Genomic DNA, 18898 nt, shown 5'->3' with positions numbered 1-18898 from the left:
GCGCGCGTTGGCCCCGCCCCTTGGGCCTCGTCTGCCAACCGCCACCCGCGTCCCACGACGGGAAGAAAACCAAATACAGGTATTGTCTCAAAACAGGATTTTTTTCTCTCTTGGGCGCTTGGAGGCAGAACCATTCAACTGTTCCCCGGAACCTTTTTCCACCTACGCGCCGCAACTCAAGGTCACCTCACCTTGACAGCCTTTCCCCAAGGAGCGGGGATTTCTGATTACTTCTCTAACTGCCTGAAATACGCTCCCCAAACCTTGACCTGTCGTGCAGTTTCCCTCCTGCGAGGTCCGACTTAAGCCTCAGGTCCGTCCAGTTTTATTTTGCCAGTCCGGCTATCCAGTGTCCTTTCCTGAGGTCGACCAGCAGTGGAATCTTCGCTGCCTTGTCCGTTCCACCGACAGGCTGTCCTGACTACTTGTGTCGCTGTCTATCTTCGCAAAAGGCAGGACCTGCTGTGCTGTGTCCTCCAAGCGGCTAGCGCTAAAACCGGCACACTCGCGGTACCCAGGGAGTGCTTGTGGCCCTGCCTTTCCTTTGGCCCTTGTTGCAGGTGACCTGTGTGGTGCCTTGTGTATATTTTCTCTGTTTTCGTTTCGCCCCAACCCCCTAATTGTCCTTAAGGGCAGAGATGCCATCCTTGAGGGCAGCAATTAAGGTTTTCCTTACATCCTACATTTTAAAATATGCCTCCTGTATGCAAGTATAGAGATGGAACTGAACAAGACATTTTTAGTATGGTTCAGACTAATACTAGTATTGAAAAACCTATAACATTTGCCATTTCCTGTATGTCTGACTCTAATCTTCTCCAAGGCAGTATACTGTTAGACATCCACTCATTCATCTTATTTGTGAAATACAGATGCCAAGCGCTGTTCTAAAACAAAACAAAGACTTTGCTCTCTTGAAGTTCACCTTCTAGTGCAGGGGCTTGCAAACTGTTTTGACCACAGTCCACAATGCTGCGCTTTAAATCATGACCCACCACACACACGCATTTGTAACAAAAATTTTTTACCTTATCCTTCTGTGTACAGTGCACTGTAGTATTTCCGATTATCATGTTTGGTTTTTTGTTGTGTTTTTTTTTTTTTTCAAACCTGGTTGTGGTTTCTCATCCCACTAACAAGTCAACACCCACAGCTTGAAAAACACTGTTTTTTAGTAGACTTGTATCTCCAGAGACCTGTACTTTTCTTAGCATGAAGTTTGTAATCAGTAATTAGTCAGTAAAGGAGCAAATAAATCCTTGAAGGTCAGATCAGACAAATCTTCCCTGTATCCTAACTTTTCCAAATTAGGTCATAAGTTGATTCCACCCCAAAGCCTGAAACTGGAGAAGTCACTAATCTGTCCTAACCTGCATCCTATGCTCAAGGCTTCAGAAAAAAAAGGACTGAACCTAGGAAAAGTTTTAGTTCCTTATTTCTCTTTGTGGCCCTTGGGGACTCTAAAATTGTGTTGACTATAGCAGTCTGTGTCGATGAGAGTGTTGAGGGGGCCACTGAATCAAGGTACTCGTTTTGTTTTTTAAGATTTTATTTATTTATTTGACAGAAAGAGATCATAAGTAGGCAGAGAGGCAGGGTAGAGAGGGAAAAGGGGAAGCAGCCTCCCCACTGAGCAGAGAGCTCCATCGTGGGGCTCGATCCCAGGACCCTGAGATCATAAACTGAGCCAAAGGCAGAGGCTTAACCCACTGAGCCACCCAGACACCCAAAGGTCTTAGTTCTTGTTCTCATTCTGTCACCAACTGACTTTGGTCCTCATCTATTCAGCTCCCACTTATCCCATACTCTTTATTAATTAGATACTGCACGGGTAACCTTGCAGATGTAATCCATTGTCCATTGCAGATTGAGGAAAAGGGCAGATCAGGAAACTATTTCAGAGAAGTAGTTGAACTCGGCTTCGCAGCTGCAAAGCCAGTATTCAAACTCGGGTTTGTGACTTTATAAGCATTGTTTTTAATTTGTTTACATTGTTTAATCTTTTTACCTTGTTTTTAAATCTGTTGTCTCCCAAGGGTCTCAGTTTCATCATCTGCCAAAGAGGTCACACAATCCTTGTGTCACCTCCAACTCTAGACTCTGTTTTCAGGAAGGAAAGGAGCAAAGGGAAGCCTGAGAAGACAGAGGAGAAGTGGGCAGAGCTGATAACCAGGTTGTAAATTTTGGTCAGGCCCTACAAGGTATTAAAAATTTAGATACTTCTGGGGTGCCTGGATGGCTCAGTGGGTTAAAGCCTCTGCCTTCAGCTCAGGTCATGATCTCAGGGTCCTGGGATCGAGCCTCACATCCGGCTCTCTGCTCAGTGGGGAGCCTCCTTCCTCCTCTCTCTCTGCCTGCCTCTCTGCCTACTTGTGATCTCTGTCTGTCAAATAAATAAATAAATAAAATCTTTTTTTAAAAATTTAAAATTTAGATACTTCTGGGGCGCCTGGGTGGCTCAGTCATTAAGTGTCTGCCTTCGAATCAAGTCATGATCCTAGGATCCAGCCCCACATCAGGCTCCCTGCTTGGCAGGATGCCGCCTTCTCCCTCTCCCATTCCCCCTACTTGTGTTCCCTCTCTTGCTGTGTCTCTCTCTGTCAAATAAATAAAATAAAAATAAAAATTTAGATACTTCTACTGGATGGTAAATAGCCATTACCCCAAACTGTGTCCCCAAGTACACCTCTCTGCTCTGGCTCTCCCTCCACTGGAACCCACCCCCGGCCCAGGACCTAGCTCTAGCTAAGGCAAGTTGCCCTCAGTTTGGTAAGTGCTTCCTCTATAGGATATTAGTTATTTTGCTTATCACTGTGGGACCTGGGCATAGAGCAAGCTAAGGCAGAGGCAAATGAGGTTACCAAGAGAAATGGAAAGATCACAAACCATTGTTTTCTCTGGCAAGTGGAATTAAGGAGCAACTGGCTACTTTCTTGGACAGGAGTCAAGAACCTTTCTATTTTCTTCATTCTCCTGGAGCCCCCAGCAAGATGAGGGCTTCATTTAGTCATTTATCAGACATCCTTTCTTGAATTAATTTAGGAAATATTTATTGAACACCTATTACATGCCAGGCCCTGTGATAGGCACTAGGGAAACAGTAGTGAAGAAACAGGCTTAGTCCCTACCCTCCCAGAACTTAGTCTGCCTAATGGGAGAGACAGAGGAGTAAACAGATAATCATAATGTAATGTGACTAGTGCTGACATAAGGACAGTATGGGGCATTAGAACACATAGATGACGTGCCTAATCTCTTACACTGGGCTCAGGGAGAGCTTCCTGCTGGCAGTGATGTTGGATAGGAAATCTGAAGGCTGAGTGGCAGTTTAGCAAATGAAGGGAATTCCTCAAAGAAGGAACAACTTACGCAAAGGCCTGAAAGTGAGAGAGCTTGTGGAAAGGGAGGATGTTAAAACAGTTCGGTATGGGGCGCCTGGGTGTCTCAGTGAGTTAGAGCCTCTGCCTTCAGCTCAGGTCATGATCCCGGGGTCCTGGGATTGTGTACCGCATCGGGCTGTCTGCTCAGTGAGGAGCCTGCTTCTCTGTCTCTCTGCCTGCCTCCCTGCCTACTTGTGATCTCTGTCTGTCAAATAGATACATAAAAAATCTTTAAAAAAAAAAAATTCAGTATGGCAGGAGCGTGGAACAGGAGGTGAATTCTAGTAAGACATGACTCTAAAGAGGGAAACAGGAGCCAGACCACACAGGGGACCTTGGAGCTCATAGAGGATCTGATCTTAAGACATGGGATTCTAAGTAAGGGGACTGGTTAGCCACTGAAGAGTTTTAAGCAGAAAAGTAACATGACCCTGTTTTTAGTTTAGAAATAGCTTTCTGGCTACAAAACATAGAAGAGATTAGAAGGGGGCAAGAATGGAAATATGTCTGGGAGAGCAGTTAGAATACCAAGTAGTAATTTTAGTGAGTGATGATGGCAGACTGACCCAGGGAAGTGGCAGGGGGTAGAAAGAAGGAGGGCAGCATTCCAGAACGATTTAGGAGGCAGAAACAACTGGACTAACACTCAGGATTAATGTGTCCAGAATTAATTAAGAGAATTAAAGCCAGGATGAAAACTACATAAAGTGAAAAGACAAATGACAAATTGGAGAAAAGATATTTGCAGTTTGTGTCACAAAGAGCTAATCTCCCTGTCCCAGAACTTATAGACATCTGTAAGTCCATGAGCAGCCATTAGAAAAAGTAGCAAATGACATTTACAGACAATGCAGAGAAAAGGAAATACAAATGGCTTTTAAACATATTAAAGGATGTTCGGCTTCACTCTTAATAAGAAAAAGGCAAATTAAAACCACACAAACACCATTATCAGTTTGGTTAAAATCCAAAATGCTAACTTTATTTGCAGTGCTGTGAATAAACACTCTAATTTATTTATTTTTGTTTAAGTTTTTATTTTAATTCCAGTTAGTTAACATTCAATGTAATATTATTTTTTAAAGATTTTTATTTATTTATTTGACAGAGATCACAAGTAGGCAGAGAGGCAGGCAGAGAGAGAAAGGGGGAAGCAGGCTCCCCGCTGAGCAGAGATCCCAATGCAGAGCTTGATCCCAGGACCCTTAGATCATGACCTGAGCTAAAGGCAGAGGCTTTAACCCACTGAGCCACCCAGGCACCCCACAATGTAATATTAGTTTCCGGTGTACATATAGTGGTTCAACACTTCCATACAACACTAGGGGGTACTCACCACAAGTGTGCTCCTTAATCCCCATCACCTATTTCACCTATCCCCCCACCCCCCTCCCCACTTCTAGATATGATCCCTACAGATACATTTGCATTCCTGAGAAACACTGTATAAGGTGTTCACTGTGGTATTGTAATAGCAGAAGATTAGAAATAACCCATATGTCCATGGCGCCTGGGTGGCTCAGTCAGTTAAGCATCTGCCTTCAGCTCAGGTCATGATCTCAGGGTCCCGGGATCCAGGCCCACCTCGGCCTCCCTGCTCCATGGAGAGTCTGCTTCTCCCTCTGCCCCTCCTCCCACTCATTCTCTCAGTCTCTCTTTCCCTCTCTCTCTTGCAAATAAAAATAAAATCTCTGGGGCGCCTGGGTGGCTCAGTTGCGCCTGGGTGGCTCAGTTGGTTGAGCGACTGCCTTCGGCCCAGGTCATGGTCCCGGACTTCCAGAATCGAGTCCGGCGTCGGGCTCCCAGCTCCTTGGGGAGTCTGCTTCTCCCTCTGACCTTCTCCTCTCTCATGCTCTCTCTCACTCCTTCTCTCTCAAATAAAGAAATAAAATGTTAAAAAAATAAAAATTAAAATAAAATAAAATCTCTTAAAAAAAGAAATAACCCATATGTCCACCAAAAGGGAACTAGTAAAATAAATCTTCACACATCCATACAATTAAATACTGTGCGGCTATAACAAAGAATGAAAAATACTCTCCAAAATGTTTTTTGTTTTTGTTTTTTTTTAAAAGGAAAGGTTCAGAACAGTGGAGTTAGTATGATGCCTTTTGCAGAAGAGTGGGAAAAACAAGAGTATTCATTAGCATTTGAGTAAAGAAATTCTGAAAGAATACCCAAGATACCTATAAAAGTGGTTACTGGTTGGCATAGAGAGACAGAGGCAAAAGTGAGACTTTTCACTCTATGCCTTTAAGTTTGTTTTTGTTTTTTTTTAATTTTTGAACCATGTGAATGCTTACCAAGTCAAAAAATTAAAACAGTGTTCGCACACATGTTTAAATGGCTAATAGAACAAGCCTGAATATTTCAAGTGTTAGAATGTGGAGCTACTAGAACTCTCACACACTGGTGGTGAGAGCATCAAATGGTACAACCACTCTGAAAACAGTATGGCAGGATCTTTAAAAGTTAAACACACCTAGAACCACCCTACGATCCAGTAATTGCACCACCATGTATTACTCAAAGCATACAAAACTACTGATTCAAAGGGGCACATACACCCTGATGTTTATCGCAGCGTTATCAACAACAGCCCAAGTATGGAGAGAGCCCAGATGTCCATCAACTGATGAATGGATAAAGAAGAGGTAGTATGTACACACAGTGGAATATTACTCAGCCATAAGAAAGAATGCAATCTTGCCATTTGCAATAGTGGATGGAACTAGAGGGTATTATGCTAAGTGAAATAAGTCAGTCAGAGAAAGACAATTACCTTATGATTTCACTCATGTGGAATTTAAGGAATGAAATAGATGAACATAGGCGGGATCGGGGGGAAGAGAGAGGCAAACTGTAAAACAGATTCTTAACTATAGAGAACAAACTGAGGGTTGCTGGAGGGGAGGTGGGCAAGGGGATGTTTTAGATGGGCGATAGGTATTAAGGGGTGTACTTACTATTTCTTCCTTTTTTTTTTTTTTTGAAAGAGAGATCACAAGTAGGCAGGGAGAGAGAGAGGCACCCTGCTGAGCAGAGAGCCCGATTCAGGGATTGCTCCCAGGACCCTGAGATCATGACCTGAGCAGAAGGCAGAGGCTTAACCCACTGAGCCACTCATGCCCCCCAGGGGTGTACTTAAAATGAGCAGTGCGTGTTGTATATAGGTGATGAATCACTGGATTCTACTCCTGGAACTAATATTGTGCAATTTGTTGACTAACTGGAATTTTTTTTTTTTAAGATTGATTTATTTAAAGACTGAGAGCATGCGTGCGCGCAGGGCGGAAGGGTAGGGAGGCAGAGGCAGAGGGAGAGAGACGCTCAGGCAGACTCCCTGCTGAGGTTGGAGGATGCACAGGGCCCTGAGAGCAGACCTGAGCCGAAAGCAGGAGTTGGGTGCCACCCAGGTGCTCCACTAACGGGAATTTAAATAAAAACTTGAAATTAAAAAAATAAAATAACTTTTTTTTTTTAATCCACATACCCTATGATCCAGCCATTCCATTCCCATTAACCCAAGAAAAATGACAGCATATGAGCAAACAGACTTACCAGGATATTTTTTTTTTTTTTTTTTTTTTTTTGACAGAGAGAGATCACAAGTAGACAGAGAGGTAGGCAGAGAGGCAGGCAGAGAGAGAGGAGGAAGCAGGCTCCCTGCGGAGCAGAGAGCCCGATGCGGGGCTCGATCCCAGGACCCTGAGATCATGACCTGAGCCGAAGGCAGCGGCTTAATCCACTGAGCCACCCAGGCGCCCCCTTACCAGGATATTTATCCCAGTTTTATTTGTAACAGCTCTGAACTGGAAGAGACACAGATGACCCTCAGTAGGTGAATGGATAAACAAATCGTGGTATTGCCATACAATAAAAATGAATGAACTATGGATCCACACAACCTGGATAATGTCAGTTATGCCAAGTGAAACCTGACCCAAAAAAAAGAGAATGTATACTGTAGGATGCCATTTATATATAATTTTGAAAAATACAAATTAATACGTGGTGACAAAAAGCCTGGGGAAGAGGGGGGGGACAGGAGGGAGAGATGGACTCTGAGAAACTTAGGGGGTGATGGATATGTTCATTATCTTGATTGTGGAAATGGTTTCATGGGTGAGTACCTATGTCAACATTTATCAAATTGTCCATTTTAAATGTGGTTTATTATGTGTCCGTTATACCTCAATAAAGGTATTTTTTTAAAATAATGTTGGGGACACCTGGGTGGCTCAGTCAGTTAAGCATCTGCCTTCGGCTCAGGTCATGATCCCAGGATCCTGGGATCCAGCCCTGCATAGGGCTCCTTGCTCAGCAGAAAGCCTGCTTCTCCCTCTGTCTGCTGCTCCCCCGCTTGTGCTCTCTCACTCTGACAAATAAAAAGATAAAATATTTAAAAATAATAATAATAACAATGTTAGGATGAGGAAAAGGGAAAGCCCAAGATGATGGTTAGTGAACTGCTGATGTGCCTGGTGAGACAGCTGCTGGGAGCAAAGTTAGGGCAGAGCTCAGTAAGTGCTGCAGTAGAGACGGGTAAGCTGTGGTCTGAGAATCATCTTGTCTCTTCCTGCAGGGTCCCTACTCCCAGTTAATCAGGCTGGGCAGAGCTTTTTTATGTACCTTTCTTGAACACCTATGTTTTCTGCTCTTGACTCCTGTACCTGGAAGAACAAAACCACCTCCCATTTTCCAGCCCAAAGAGGGAGGGCAGAGGCTTGTAGAAGAATCCAATCAGGCTCTTTGAAGCAGCCTTTTCAAAGCTTTGGCTGGTTGTTTTTTTGTTTGTTTGTTTGTTTGTTTTGTTTTGTTTTTGGTAACTAAGGGAACAAGGATTACAAGATATATGACTCAGAAATGGACCCTCCTTTCTTCTTCAGGCCAGCCTTTGTAGGAGAGGCGCTAATACTGCTCTGCATGGTAATGCAATGGGCTAACTCCACTGTGGCAGGGGCAGCCTAGTAAACCCCAGGGCAGTGTCTCTTCCTCTGGGGTTTCGATCCGTTTTTTTTTCAGTGTGAAATCGTAAGGCACTGCATCAGAATCATCTCGTGCTCATTAAAAGTGCAAAGTAATGGGAGTCATACTAACACACATCGACATTCGCCGGTTTGGGGGTGAAGATTTCATTTTCTTCTTCAAGGACACACCTTGAACACACAGTTTGTGTTCCAGAGGTTGGTTACTCACTTTCCAAAAGACAAGAATAGAGCCTCATCTGCATCTCAGTCTGGCCAAGAGATGCAAGGTTCTGGACTTGGATCCTGGCCTCCCCTAGACAGTTCTGCTGGGCAGATTGTGTGCCAAAGTTCACTGGGACACAAGCTCTGTGGCGCCTTTCACTGGTTCCACCACACACACACACACACCCACCCACCCACCCACCCACCCCCATTCACCTCTTCCGGATCAAATTTGTCAGATTTAAGGAAATGGACTCAGGGTAGCTGAGGAACAAGAGGGAGGAAGGGCCTGGGGCTTCCCAGAAAGAAGTGGAGGTTTGAAGGAGTTTGTAGGGAGGGAGGCAGACCTGAGGACAGGGAGTCAGGTTAGGGTCTGGCCTACATCCATGAAAGGAACAGACCCTTTAATATCAAGAGTGAACTTCTCAGCTGTTTTTCATCTGGATCATGGGGAAAGTTAAAAGCAAATTTTTACGCTTTCTCTTATTCCCTGGAATTCTCTTTAGTCTTCCCCCAACCCTCCAGTAAAGAACACCTTGTGTAGTCATGTTGGGGAGAAGTCACAGCTCTGCCCCACTGTGAACATAGTTGCATTTCATCAGAGGAACCACACCAGGTGTGCTAGGCTTTGGCAAGTTAGTGGCCCAGGACCAGACAGAGCAGAAGGTGAAGCAGATTTGGGAGACAGGCATGAGACAAACCTTGCCTTGCGTTCCAATTCCCCAAGTACACTAGAGAGAGGTGACCCTTAAAATGGAGGGAAATACAAAAAAAAGAAAAGAAAAGAAAAAAGAAAAAAAAAGGGACAAAAAATGCTGATGCTTGGGTTTTACATACATTATCTCCATCAACACTTACAAAACCTTAGGAGTGAGTGTTATTTCCATTTTACAAATGGGAGACTATGGCTTAAGAAAACTAATTTGCCCAAGGTTACACAGCTAGTAAGCAATCATGGTCATGTCTGAACACAGATCATGGATCTGATTGGAGTGTGTCTCCTACTTGTTCCTGTGGCCATAGCGGCTGGCAGTCCTAGCAGCTAACTACCTGTTCGTGCCCCAGGGACATTTGTTACTCTCCATTCCATAGACCTTTGCCTTATTTGATGATTTCAAGCCTATACTACTTCTGTAGTTCACAGAAATAATCAAGATGTAAAAAAGGGAAAATAAAATCAAAGGTTCGTGGAACGCGTTGTGAAATGCTTTTGTCCTGGGACCTGTGGCCTTTATCATCCAGAGGCGTTAGGAAGACAGAGTATGAAGAACATAGTGTGTGAAAGAAAATGTAGGCTCTACTCCTGGTCTGTTCCTCACCAGCTGTTTGGCCTTAGATAAGTCACTTAACCTCTCTGAGCCTCAGTTTTCTCATCTTGAATATTATTCCTACCGCACAGATTTGGTGTGAAGGTCAAATAAGATTAATGAAAAATACGTCTTGAACTGTAGAATGCAACTAACTCTATCAGATTTGCTGAAGCTGCTCTTTTATTGCAAGGAAGGGTAGCCCCTCCGGCCACTTCCTGGGCACAATTTCTATGCAAGCAGGAATCAGGGGCCTTTAGCCAAGTTAAATGAATGGTGGGTGATTCTGCCAATTTATTTCCTACTCCAGGCTTGCTTTCCCTCTTACCTACACATCTGCATGTCAGGAATAAATTTCTTTTTCCTACAATATCATTTTTTGTTGGAAACTTCCAGACTTACTCAGATGGGAGAAAGGAGGGGGAGAGAACAAAAGACGACATTTCTTCAGCATTTCAATCAACAACCTCATTTTCTTCTAGCAGTTGAAGTGAACTTCTTATGAATAATGGATGATGGCCTGATGAATATGCACACAGCCTATTATGCCTGTGAGGTTTGGTAAATAATTTATGAGCTAAAATGTTCCTCACCTTGTTACTGTACAAAAATTATGGGGGGAAAAAAACCCACATATTTACCCTTTGAACTGGTAGGGTGATCTGTCAGAGTGACAGCAACCTAGTAATACAGTTCTACTACATCATTGCTAAAATTAAAGTAAATAGAATAAAATATACGCATTTCAGGGTGGGAGGGCCGTAAAAAAAAAATGGAGTATGCACAGCCATACTCTGAGTCACATACAAGTTTTCAAAAACTCTGGCTTCTCAAAAAATAAAAAGAAATTTGAAAAAAAGAAGAAGAAAATTAAAAAACCCTTCTGGCTTCTCACCTTAAAATATCCCGCATTGTTAACAGTACTCAGGGACCTCCTCCTTCATCACCCATTCTCACAAGGGCTGCAGTATGACCAGTCAAGATGGACAACAGCTTCCTTGTTTTGTGAAAACCAGCCAACCACCACAAGCTATAACGTGGTAAAATTGAACACTCCAGAGGTTTAAAAAAAAAAAAAAAAAAAAAGGCCTTATCGCTTTCGGAGAGAATGAGCAGGTAGCACAGAGGGGAAGACACTGGCAGAGAAGCACTTGGAAATGCATCACTGTCTTTTCTCTTTTCCTGCTGACCAACCTGACTCCCCGCTGTATCATCCTCCAACTCAACTCCTACCTGCCCACACCTCATTCCCTTAGCAACAGCAGTGATGCCTTTAATCTTGTGATTAGAGAGGGGGAGGGGCAAGATTAGCTATGGACGCCAGGAAGGTGTTGGGGAGAATATGCATGGATCCTGGGGAAATTTGATTGTTCCCTGACCATTTCTGAAGACCTGGAACTGGGTTAGTTCTCAAGGCGGGGAAGATGGGACACCAAGGATTATTTGCTCAGATTCCCAGAGCTTTCTAGGAATGGAGTGCGGTGTCACGGGAGACTCTTCCTGTCAACAGCCTCTTGCTGTCCCCCTGATATGCTAAGTGCTTGGAGGGGATAAGACAATAGAGGAAACATGAGGCCCTGCCCCACATCTGTGGGGAAACCAATATATTCTCCAGAAAAAGAACGACTGGCCTATAAACTACAAATTATGTAATGAAGTCACTGGAACAATGATGTAATTAAAATAATACTAATTAGAACAATGTGGTATCATTCAAGAAGGCTTTTGGGAGGAGATAAACCTTGAGTGGAGTTTGCAAAGAAGGAACCCAATTAAACGGAAAGATTAGAGGTGGATATGGCCAGGCCTTCCTGATGCGGGCTGCCTATCTTCCCCAGCCCCATTCCGTGCAGCTCTCACTTGCCGTGTTCCAACCATTTTGGTCCTCTTTCAGGTTCTCGAACGCCAAGTTCTTCCCTGCCTCATGGCCTCTGCCCTGCCTCTTTCTCTGCCTTTGCCGTTCCTTCTGCCTCCTGCTTATACTGTCTTTTACGCTTTGCTTTATATTTGACTCCTTCAGAGGTCTGCCAGCCTCTCCCCGTCACCAGCGTGACTCTTCTGTACCACCTTGTTTTCTTAAACATGTGTAATGTGTAATGATATAGTGTTTATTTTTTGTTTCATGTCTGTTTCCCTAGTAGACTATAAATTCCAAGAGAGCAGTCTATTTTGTTTTCCACTGGACACTTAGCACCCAGCCCAGTGTCTGGCATACAGTAGATAATAACTATTTGTTAAAGAAATGCAGGCTTGGAAGGCATGGGAAGTGGGAGTGCAGGAGAAAAAAAATGTGCTGGGCTGAGGATACTGCTGAAGAGCTTTCTTTGGCATGGGAAGCAGAAGGAAGAAGGAAGCCACTGGCAACAACTCTCTCCACCCATCCATGAAAATATTTATATTGTTGAAACTTTTTTAAAAAATTATCAAATATATACTTATTCCAAAAAAGACTGTACTGCAATATTTAAAAACAACAACAACAACTATTACAAGTATTGGAGGGGATGTGAAACAGCTAGAAGTCTCATATGTTACTACTAAGGACATAAATTCATTCAAACATTATCGAAAATGCAGACTCGATGAAAGTTAAATATATACTCCAAACCTAGCAATTCCACTCCTCAGTATTTACCCAGGAGAAACGAGTGGATATATTCACCAAAAGACTTGCGCAAGAATGTTCCTAGCAGCTTTATCCGTAGAAGGGACAAAAACAGGAATAGCCCAAATGCCCATCAATAGTAGACTGTGGCATAATTATGCAATGGAATATATACAGCAATAAAAAAAGAACAAACAGTACTGCTAGACACAACAACATGGGTGAATCTCAGGAACATATGTTGAGTGACAGAAGGCAGACACAGATCCCATACTGTCTGATTCCATTTATATGAAGTTCAAGAACGAGCAAAACTCATCTATGGATAGAATTCAGAAGAGTGTTAACTGGGAGTTTATTGACTATCAAGGAGCACAGGAGAGTCTTCTTGGGTTTTGAAAATGCTCTTTTTTTTTTTTTTTTAAGTAGTCTCCACATCCACTTTGAACTTGCAACCCTGAGGTCAAGAATCGCATCCTCACTGAGACAGCCAGGTGTCCAGAAATGCTCTATATCTCGTTGTGGGTGGTGATTTATAATTACGTAAAAAGTTGTACATTTAAGACTTAGATGCTTTACTGTGTGCCCATGTTAGACCTGAATTAAAAAATTAAACATATGGGGCACCTGGGTGGCTCAGTGGGTTAAAGCCTCTGCCTTCGGCTCAGGTCATAATCTCAGGGTCCTGGGATAGAGCCCCACATCAGGCTCTCTGCTCATCGGGGAGCCTGCTTCCTCCTCTCTCTCTGCCTGCCTCTCTGCCTACTTGTGATCTCTCTCTCTCTCTGTCAAATAAATAAATAAAAATTTTAAAAAATTAAACATAGGGGCGCCTGGGTGGCTCAGTGGGTTAAAGCCTCTGCCTTCCGCTCAGGTCATGATCCCAGGGACCTGGGATGGAGCCCCACCATCTGGCTCACTGCTCAGCAGGGAGCCTGGTTCCCTTCCTCTCTCTCCCTGCCTCTACCTACTTGTGGTCTCTGTCTGTCAAATAAATAGAATCTTTTTTTTTTTTTAATATTTTATTTTTTTTAAGATTTTATTTATTTATTTGACAGAGAGAGATCACAAGTAGGCAGAGAGGCAAGCAGAGAGAGTGAGAGGGAAGCAGGCTCCCTGCCGAGCAGAGAGCCCGATGCGGGACTCGATCCCAGGACCCTGAGATCATGACCCGAGCCGAAGGCAGTGGCCCAAACCACTGAGCCACCCAGGCGCCCAAATAAATAGAATCTTAAAAAAAAATTAAACATACAAAAAAGTTAATATATTCTTATCATAAAAAATTCAAGCAATGCAGGGTGCCTGGGTGGCTCCGTTGGTTGGGTGACTGGGACCGGGAGTCCCAGGAAGGAGTCTTTTGTCTGGCTCCCTGCTCAGCAGGGAGTCTGCTTCTCTCTCTGACCCTCCCCCATCTCATGCTCTTTCTCTCTCAAATAAATAAAGTCTTTTTTAAAAAATTCAAGCAATACAGAAGTATACATAGGATAAATTAAATGTTTCCTTTTTCCAGAGAAAACCACAATTGACATTTTAGTGTATGTCTCCCTCAACCCCTTCCATCACATCTGTTTCTTTCTTCAAACTATCCTTGAGAGGACACCTGGGTGACTCAGTTGGTTAAGCAGCTGCCTTCAGCTTAGGTCATGATCCCAGCATCCTGGGATACCTGCTCATCAGGGAGTCTGCTGCTCCATCTCAACTTGCTTCTCCCCACTGCTCACATCTCTCTCTCAGTCAAATAAATAAATACTATTTTTAAAAAACATTCAATGTTTTTTTGAATGACATTCAAGTCATTCAAGGCATTTGATCTGTGTGTAGCACCAAACCAAGTCCCACAGACTAAGAGTTTCCACTTTTGTATGACAATGATCCATAGCAAGACTGTGCCCCTCCTTCACACAGCGTAGTGGGAAATACAACACAGCCTGTGCTCCTGAGGAATTTATAGTCTGAGGGAAAAGAGCCTACAGACAGACCAAACAAAACTCCCAAGAGAAATAATACCATGACATGTGTCAGTTTCACAAAGCCATTAATACGCATGAAACTATGGGACACCTGGGTGGCTCGGTTGGCTAACTGTCTGCCTTTGGCTCAGATCATGATCCCAGGGTCCTGGGATCGAGTCTCAAATGGGGGGTCACCCCTAGCAGGGAGCCTTCTTCTCCTTCTGTCTGCTGCTCTCCTGCTCTCTCTCTGACAACAAAAAATACATGAATAGAATCTTTTTAAAAAATGGATGTAACTATCATACAGGTATCTTACAACAGTATAGAGCTTACAGTTTTCAAAGTGCTTTTACATACAGCCTATTAAACTTCTTAACCCTATGAAGTAGTGATTATAGATAGAACCCTCATTTTATAAAGTAATGAAGAGGTTAAATTACTGGCCTGGACTGTGAGTGGAAGAGTTGGGACTCAAATCTGAATATTCTGACTCCTAATCCATTGGTTTCTTATAAATCTGGTACCAGCAGTATCTCCTCACCCTCAGGTACAAACAGCGGAGGGACAGAACCAGAGCCATTCTGGCCAGGCGAATGATAATGCCAGGCCTCCAGAGGGAAGCTTCTGTGACCAGGACCTCTGGGTGTGAGCAAGCTCCAGGCAACATTCTGGAAAGTGTGTAGGAGTGATGGTGTGAGGCCACTTGGCGCCTGCTTCCCCTCTTCTCCCCGGCAGTGTATTCCACCAGGGGGCTTACAGTACAGTCCTGGGACAGTCCACTTCCATTCCCCTCAAACTATACTAAAACTATACCAAACAACTCTCTCCCCGCTCTCCATTAACCAGCAAATTGGCGAGGGTGGGGGGATGGGGGACGGGAAAGGCGGGCAGAGGTTGTGCAGTCCAGACAGACAGCCGGCCGGAAGCTGCAATCACTGAATTTCCAGTCTCCCTCCTCAACTCTCCCCTCATTCCTTCTCTTCCACTTTGGTCTTCCAACGCCTTCCTCTTCCACTTGTCCACTACTTCTCCAAACTGCTTTACCTTCGGCCCCAAACTCTCCGTCTTCGTATCCCTTCCCCTTCCCCTACCCTCAAGAGCCTCCAGGTAAACCAAAGCTTCTGCACCATCACCACCAGCAAAACATAATCTCCATTCTACTTAACTGTCATTCTCATTCTCTCTTTTTTCTTTTCTTTTTTTTCTACATTTTCTTGTCTACTTGGACAAGAAGGCAAGGAAGTTGTCTTTAGACAAGACAGCCCACAACCAATGGCCAGTTGTTGGAGGTGAGGGCGGAGGGAGCATTCAGGACCTGGGTCCCCTCCCTAGGGAGGAAAGGCGGCGGTGGCTGGGAGTCACCGCCCCAACCCATGGCTGCAGGGAATGTGGCACAGGTTCCCCACTTCGGACTCCCGTGCTCCTGCTCCCCCTCTCGCACCTTCCAAAATGAAACCACCTCGAGCAGCCCCTCCGAGGGGGGGCTGCGTGACCCGCCTCACGGACCCTCCACTCCAGTCGGGGAAGAGAGCCCCTGGGGCCTCCCAGCGTGACCAACGGCGGAGGGTGCCCACCCCACCCCCACCCCTCCTCGTTCCCGGCTCCCCAGATCCCCTCCCTTCCTCCACCGCCCGCCCAGCCCGCCGCCCCCGGCGGCTGGCGCGCGCTGTGCAGCATGCGGCAAAGCTCTTTGCATAAATTATGCTCATGACGCAGCAGCTAAAAAAATCCAAGTAGCAGAAGGAGGGAAAAAAGGGGGGGGAGGAAAAAGGGGGGGTTGTGGAAGGGGGAAAGAAGAAAAATATATATACCTGCCCGCCCCCCCCAGCTCCCCCTTCCCGCTTCCCGGCCGCCCCCCCCTCCGCCCAGCGCAGCCCGCGGAGTCCCCTTCGGCTCTGCCCAGCCCGGCCTGGGGGCCCGGGGGTGGTGGTGGGTCCCGACCGGCTCCCGGGCCGAGCCGAGCCCAGCCAAGCCGCACTGGCTTCTTTGTCTGCGGGCGGCGGCCGCCCGGTCCCGGCCCCGGCCCCCTGGCCCGAGCTGTGAGATGAATCTCTAATCGGTGGCCGCCCGGCACCCGGAGCGAAGGCGGCTCGGGCTCGGGCTCCGGTAAGTAGCGGGGTCCGGGGCGGGGAGGGGTTTGCACGGAGGGGGAGGGGGCCGGGCAGGGGAGGTTTCGGGTTTGGTTAATATGCAATGCCCGTAATTAGCATAATTTATATATTTATGATAAAGAGAAAAAATGCCGCGGGGCCGGGGTGCCGGGATGCCGGGCCGGGGCGGCGGGGAGCTCTGGGAATGAGACTGCGCGCGGCCGCCCGCCTGGGGCCGGAGACCCCTGGGGCCGCGCCCTCGCCCGCCAGGCGGCCGGCGGGGACCCGAGGAGGGGAGGGGGCTGCCGCCAGGTGGACCCCGTGGGGAGCTTGGACCGGTCCCCTCCCCTGGAGCCCAGGTGGGGTACGGACGGAGCGGACGTTACAGACACTGACCCGGTGGCTACCGGGAGCGGATTCCCGCCCCACGGGAAAACCCGGACGCCTGGGTTCCCGGCGGTGAAGGTCAACTGAGTCGGCCTGGGCGACCTGTCACCATTCTCCCCAGCGACAGTGCACAGGGAGGACTGGTGGGACTCGGGTTAGGAACCCAGCCGTTGCTGGAAGCGTGGAGCAATGGTGGGAGGGTCATCAACGATCAGAGCATGAGCACTTCATAAATATTTAATAACAATATTATTATTAATAAATAGTCATAATAATAGGCCAGATTTGTGCTTCCCAGCCATTCTCACCTGGCAAGGCCAAGGGAGCGCCAGGGTGCCTTGAGATCCCCACTTTAGCGTTGGGATCCCCCATTCCGCGGTGACTGGAAGCCTGAAACCCCAGAAGAGCCTCTGCCGAAGGGCAGGGGGTAATAAAACAGGATCAGGAAGCCTTTCCGGGCAAATGGAAAGACGTTCTTTGCAGAGATTGTAGCCTCATCTGCTTTTCCAGGTTCCTTGCTCCAAAAGTAGAGGCTTGTCTTGAATTGTTATGGACATATATCCCTCCTCCCCTTATCTTGGTATTCTGAGGCAGCCAACAGGGACAAGCAGGGCTTTCTGAGGAAGAATCCCATATATTCCATTTGGATAGAAGCCCTGGTGCAGGGTGGTGATATTTCTGTGATCTGTTTTCTGTTTGTTTATTTTGTTTTTGAGTATGTGCCAGAGAACTTCATTTTGTTCCTTCGTCAAACAAAAGTACCTAGTATGTGCCATGCTCTGAGCAATACAGATAGAACTTACCCTGTCACGGAGTTTTCGGTTTAGGTGGTGGTGGTGGCTAGGGAGTCCAGGGAAGGCCAATCATAACCATGAAAAGCTACAAAGTCATACCATGGAGTGATGATGATATGTGTGTGTGTGTGTGTGTGAGAGAGAGAGAGACAGAGAGTTGAGCTATTTCTTCTCTTTTGAAGGTATATCTAGCAACTAAGAAAAAGTGAATCAGAAGAAATTTGCTTCTCTAAGGGTTCTCTGCATAATGAAGGAACATGGGATAAGATCATATCCCTCTCCCCAAGATTTACTGCCTATAAAATCATAATAGTAATCTTTTCTATTTTTAACACTTTACAATTGAAACCATTTTTATATGCATACTTTACTTCAAATAAAAACAATAACATTATTTTTATATGCCATAGGTGGTTCTGTCAGTTAAGCATCTGGCTCTCAATCTCAGCTCAGGTCTTGATCTCAGAGTTGTGAGTTCAAGCCTCGCACTGGGCTTTTTGCTGGGCGTGGAGCCTACTTTTAAAATAGTAATAACAATAGTAGTAACTGTTACATAGTTTTGCTGTGTGCCAGGCCTAGTTCTAAGTGCCTTACATAAATGTTACCAATTTAATCCTTAGTAACCCATGAGGCCGGTACTATCGTTTAGCTCCATTTTACAAATAAGAAAACTGAGGCTTAGGGAGATTACCTGAGGGGAAGCAGTACTCAATCTGGGTCTTCTGCCTTTAAGCCCCAAGCTCTTTCTGTGTCAGAATGAGGGTCAGTGAGGCCACAGAGGGAATAGGAGGGAAGCTGGATTGCCACATTAGGAAGGGGTAAGTGTGGTTAGAGTTCTCCAGAACTTATTGCTACTTCTTTGAAACAATTTTTTTAAATCAATTCCTCAGTAATGTATCTTTTTTTAAAAAGATTTTATTTATTTATTTGACAGAAAGAGATCACAAGTAGGAGAGAAGCAAGCAGAGAGAGAGAGGAGGAAGCGGGCTCCCTGCTGAGCAGAGAGCCCGACGCGGGACTCGATTCCAGGACCCTGGGATCGTGACCTGAGCTGAAGGCAGAGGCTTTAACCCACTGAGCCACCCAGGCATCCCTCTTTGAAACAATTTTTAAGTAGTCCTAGAACTGTGAATTGGGCAAAAAAATTGAAATAGGATCTGTGTTTCAAGGGAGAAGGTAGGAAACATGAGG

The 18898-nt window shown here is 45.6% G+C and overlaps 1 protein-coding gene across 6 annotated transcripts in view; it reads left to right on the top strand.

The window, feature by feature from the left end:
* Positions 1-44: 44 nt before the first annotated feature.
* The window catches only part of POU6F1 (POU class 6 homeobox 1), a 46298-nt gene continuing 27444 nt past the window's right edge, over positions 45-18898 (top strand). For 5 of the 6 annotated variants that reach the window (XM_046010856.1, XM_046010861.1, XM_046010855.1 and 2 more), the window contains exon 1: positions 16258-16542. The gene's annotated coding sequence lies outside the window, so the exon portion shown is untranslated. Of the gene's footprint in view, positions 80-16257; positions 16543-18898 lie in introns of those variants that run through there. The other variant, XM_046010857.1, reaches the window with a different exon arrangement.

This window comes from Meles meles, chromosome 7 (assembly GCF_922984935.1).
Source record: "Meles meles chromosome 7, mMelMel3.1 paternal haplotype, whole genome shotgun sequence".
Classification (NCBI taxonomy): Eukaryota; Metazoa; Chordata; class Mammalia; order Carnivora; family Mustelidae; genus Meles; species Meles meles.
Note: the sequence above shows the minus strand (reverse complement) of the source record. Positions and strands in the feature narration are given on the sequence as shown.